Below are 5,659 nucleotides of genomic sequence, written 5' to 3'. Positions count from 1 at the left end.
GTTTGTGCACCCTTGTATTTCATAATCAGTGTACCACGTCACACAGGGCTGACCCAAGCCATGTTTGAGTCTGTCGTGTGTTTCATTCTTGAAGGTATTTTATAATATGCAATGAATGGTAGTAAGTGAAATATATACTAAGTGTATTGTATATTTTTTCTGTATTAAACAAGTTATTATTATTATTATTATTATTATTATTATTATTATTATTATTATCAATATTATTAAACTTAGTGTCATTATTTTAAGGGAGATCATTCATTATTATACATACATCTCACTTTAATACTTCCCTTGACCTTGTTCCAAGTAGTTCATTTATTTTGAATTTATTATTATTTCTAACGTTTGAACTTATTCTGTCTGATGTCAAACAGTTGCGTTCACCTTACACGCGATAACACGCTCTCTTTTGAGCAAATTGGATATTTCCCGCTAGTAATTGCTTCTTCCTTGAGTACATCGTCTGTGACGAAATTTGCCCCGGCCACTGACCTCCATGAAAATTATTCTGTACGTGTCAATACGTTCTTATACATCCGATTTGGTCACTTCACCTCAATTGAACATACTTATTTTGACGAATTAATAACCACATTTTTGACAGTTTCCATGTAAACTTATTTCTTTAAGCCAGTTAATGTTTCATTTCTGTTCTTTTAATTTCACTTGTCTTTTGTTTAGAATAACGACCCATGAGGTAACTAATTACTACCTCTATAATTAAGATACCACTTCAGAATCAGTTTATAATTTGGGTATTTTAACATTTTGGAAGCAAGAAATCCAGTGGGAGGAAATTTTGAATTAATATGTATCGCTGAACAGTAATTTAAGTGACTCTTTACAAAAATAATATAGGCCTATTATAAGAAATTATATGTGAGATATATAGGCCTACATAAATTATATATATAAGTATGAATATATATATTTATATATAAGTATGTATGTATTGTATTGTTAACATCAAAATAATGATAAGCTGCACGTTGTTAAAATAAGTATTAGAAAAAAAATTTGGCAACAGTATTATGGAACATGTAAATATTCTTGAATGAAACACACGGTAACTTTCATACCAATAGAATATGAAGGCGTTTTTGTTATTTTGTTAGTAAGCGTGTTGTTTTTAGTTTGTACGTGTCTTGAAAGAGTACATTTGCCTGTCATTGACTAGTAAACTCACCAGTTGACTTCTACTGCTTAGTGTGTAGTAAGAGAGATCAATATGGCTTTAAAATATTCTGACCGCTCAAAAATTAAATAGTTACATAAAATGATTAACGATAACTTTTGTTTTATTTACTAAAATAATCCTTAATCTTTTTTGGTTCTGTGCAACTGTAATAATTTTGTTGATGTTTTGGTGGGATTTTTTTATACATGCTTCAAATATTGACTTTATGAAAATTAATTTATATTTAATTATAAGGTTTTTAACAATTATAATAGGCCTATTGTAATAATTAAATTATTTCTTATATTCAACTTTCTTGATATTTTGTCTTTTTATTGTTTATTGAAGTTTTTTAAATATTTTAAATATTTTTCAGTACTGCTCAATTGTAACATCCAATCATTTATGTTATTTTGTATGCTGTACTATAAATTGCAATAAAAATCAATTGAATTGAATTAACCTAAAAAGAGAAAAATATTAGTCTGTATATAATAAAGTGTGAGAATTTTTATTTCTTAAAGGATTATTAAAAACAGTTAAAATAGGTAAATAATTAAATGACTTGGAAGAAGCAATTTCTAATGAACTGGTTACTGTCAACCAACGGTGTATGATGGCTGGAATATTGAATTAATAGTTTGCCCTCTGAATTTGTTTCGAACGTTTGCCATTTGCACATACTAACCTTCTTGTCATAACAATTGTAATGTGACGATGATAATGTTAATTTGCATAAATACATTGATGAACAAAAGCTTTATCCGTGTTAGTCTGCTGTAGAACAATATAAGACATGAAAATCTATATAACGTGTTAGTTCTAGCCTTCGTGGGTTTCATCAGGAACTTAAATATCCTGTTAAATCGCCATTGGCTGGACCACTGGACGGAAGCTAGAGTTAATAAATTTTGAAAAATAAAATGGTAATTTTATAGTTTAAAACGTTTAAAATGTTTACACAGTGAAATTATATCGAAAAATGTGTCTTTTAATGCTAGTTTTAGTATTGTCAATTAAAAGTGTATTGGTTAGCAACTGAACTTTATGGTTTGGTAATTTTACTAAATCATACAAAAATTCTTCAAATCATCTAGAAAGGTTAATTAGATCCGATTTCGATGACATCTATATTTAAAATGCAATAAGTAGGCTAAATGTCAAAAACTATTAAAAAAGTAGATATAAAATTAAACCATTAAACCATACAAAAGTGTTGTGGCAGAATTAAAACATAAACGAAAGATTGGAGACCACTATGTGCCGTTGGTACGACATCGAGCAAACTATTGGAAACGTCGACATACTCTAAACACATCAGTTCTTCTCAGAACTGTGGTGTACCGTCAGATTTTTACTAAATTTAAAATTGCGACCTACAAATGTACGAATGATTATTTGCCAGCAAAAGTGTAATGTTATGGTAATATAATATTGTATTGTCATCAAGTTTTGTAGCAACTCTCTCCTCTTACACCATGAACTAGTTTTCATTTACACGTTTCATGAGAACGAAGTGGTCTGAATTTGTCTAGATTACAGATTTCCTTGTGGATTATCCGGCTTCCAGATGTTTATCTCTATCTACAAACTTCCTCTGCCGATATCCTTCAAAAGATCCATTAAAAATACAACAAAATTACTTATTGCAAATAAATTCCAATGTGTTATACAAAATTATAGATATGAGATAAGTAAATCACATAATTCAAAAAGGCTTTTATAAAAAGCGATATTTAGTTGTATAATATTATAAATCATATAGGGTCTTTTGACGTATCCTTTGTAATTTTTAATAAGGTTGAATGTTTTTATGTCGCTCGCGATTTAGTTTTCCTTCCTGTATTGCAAGGTTGACATGACTCATCTGATTATTTTTCGAGTCGCAACTCGCCTAGTACCGAAACCCTAGTCCATCTCGCTCGGCAGCTATAAACAATTGCTCAGCTTGCTCAGAATCTAGTAACTCACCCTACCTCATTCAGTAATTAAAACAACACTCTCGCCCAGAAACTGGAAACCATGGAGCATGCTGATCAGAATCAGGAAACCTGGGGCACATTGATCATTAACAAGATACCAGAAGTATCTCAGTGAAGTCTATCATTATCAAGATACCCAGAAGCATCTCGGTGAAGTAAATACAAACCCTGGAGCACCTTGCTCAGCAATAAGACATTTTAGCAACTCGAGTAGTACCTAAAACCTGGTGTATCCCGTTCAGTGAACAAGAATCATAAATTATTTTGCTCAGAATCTAGCAACCCGTGAGTATCTTTCCAACCAGCGCAGAATCATCTCGTTCAGCAATTAGAAACCCATGAGAATAATTGCTCTGTAACTAGAAACCAAGGAGGTTCTCGCTTAAAATTAAAATAAACCAGTAGTATTGTCGCTCAGTAGACCCTACTGAAAACCAATGAACATACAGTCTTGCTCAGCAATTTGAAAATCAGGAGCAAATCAAGAAGAATCAAGAAAGCATGGAACATCTCGTGTTAGTAACTATATTAAGGCATTGAAGCTCAGATTAAAATCACCCTGAATCTTACTTGGCAACTAGAGTCCCAGGATTATCTCACTCTATCTGCAATCTAAAACAATTTATTTATTTATTTGTTTGTGTATTTGGCTGTCTGTTTGTTTGTCTGTTTGCTTTTTCTTTATTTATTTAGTTATTTATTGACCATATTTTGAGTTCGCGACCCTTATAGAACAATTCAGAATTTCAGGGCACGCAATAAAATAAATTAGTAAAACCAATAAAACAATCAAACATACTAGACCAAGTTTTCTAAATTCCTCATATTATTATAATACATTGTTTTATAATAGCATAAAGGCCTGGAATTCGCTACCATGTTATAATAAGAGTGCAATAATTTGAACCAATTTAATTATTAACATTTATTCTGAAAATTACTTAGTAGGCTACCAATTTCCCCACCCAAGCCTCTTAAATTTTACCAATCTTGAAATCAATGAAAACAAATTTATTTTTTAATAATTGCAATCATTATTCAATGTAAATTAACAATTTTTCACGTTATACCTTGTTATAATTTGTTGAATTGAATATACAGTTTATTGGTCTTAAATTTGATATTGTGATGTTTCACTAAATTTGATTAATTTTTAAATTAATCAATGGAGATGAATTATAATTATTTATAGAATTGTAATGTTATTCAATCGATATTAAATAATTTTGACATTATCATTTCATTACAGTTGAATATAAAAATGTCATACTGCTCATTTTTGCCTAAAGTCATTAAAAAAATGTATCTAATTTACTGAACGAGTGTCTTGTAATAATTTCTCTTCACTATATATGAATAATAATGTAAATAATGTTATATTTTTTATAAAATGTGTAATTATTATCCAATCAAAAAATGTAGGATAGTCTAGCACTAGACATCACTGCAGTGTTCTCCTGCAGTTTAAAATTACCGACAAGCGGTGATTCGCAGGCACAGTATTCACAAGTGCTGTAGTCATGTTGACATCTAGTCTAGCCTAATCTGTAGTGAAATTTAAAAAAATACTACACACCTATGTTGACAAACAGTTCTTGATTAAAATTTTATATGAACTTTTGTTTTGTATTTAATCACTTACTTTATTTTCTGAACAATGAAAACAATAATAATTAGAACAATAGCAAGTGATGAGTCGCAAATAATAAACTAGGTTTTCTACAATTTTCATAATAATAGACTAGCACAAGGCTTTTTTATTTACAAAGAGTTCAATTATAAAATATTCCGGTCAAACGTAGGCGTTAAGTTAACTTTCAGCCAGTTATCGTTTGAACGTATACCCTAAAAGCCCGAAAAAACCAGCGGGAAAAATCTCGAGAAGAAGTCCTGTTTGAAAAGAAGTCTTCCTAATAATAATCTCTAACATCCCTATATAATATCTCAAAAAAGAGGCCCACTCAAGTTTCCTAAAATATGGGCTTCTTTTCCAGGTTTTGTGGTATGAGATTGACATAATGATAATAATATAATTTCGATACGGATAAATTAAACAAATAAAATAAATTTAGAAAAGTTGTGTACATATGGTAACACCGATTCATTTAAATGTAGTTGCAAGGTTTAAAACAATAGAATTATCAATCTTTCCATAACCCTAGCGGGTTATGATGTCGGTCCATTCTGGACTATGTTGGACAGTTTAGTAATTCTTACTGTTTTATAACATCAATCAGAGCCTCCGTTGAATTATTAAATAATTTGTAATGAATACAAATTCATTACGAACTTTTTAAAACGTATATAAGATTAATGAAGAGTGTGATATTTTTGATAAACTACTCCGGAATAATTTTTAGTTGCCTTGTCTACGAAAATATTTATGTTAAGAGCGTTTCTTTGTTTTGTTATTTGATTAAATGAATTCATTGATTTTAAAAACAAATACTAAGTTCTTAGTGTACCCGTGGAACTTATACTATATTACATATAC

At 29.9% G+C, this 5,659-nt stretch overlaps 1 protein-coding gene across 12 annotated transcripts in view; it reads right to left on the bottom strand.

The window, feature by feature from the left end:
- LOC117101022 (transcriptional regulator Erg-like) overlaps positions 1-5,659 on the bottom strand; it is a 45,568-nt gene that overhangs the window by 21,381 nt on the left and 18,528 nt on the right. The window lies entirely within an intron of this gene.

The sequence above is a fragment of the Anneissia japonica genome, unplaced genomic scaffold, assembly GCF_011630105.1.
Source record: "Anneissia japonica isolate Jap-2015-1 unplaced genomic scaffold, ASM1163010v1 scaffold1785_len1016330_cov206, whole genome shotgun sequence".
In the NCBI taxonomy this organism is placed as follows: Eukaryota; Metazoa; Echinodermata; class Crinoidea; order Comatulida; family Comatulidae; genus Anneissia; species Anneissia japonica.
This window is presented reverse-complemented; position numbering and strand designations above follow the sequence as displayed.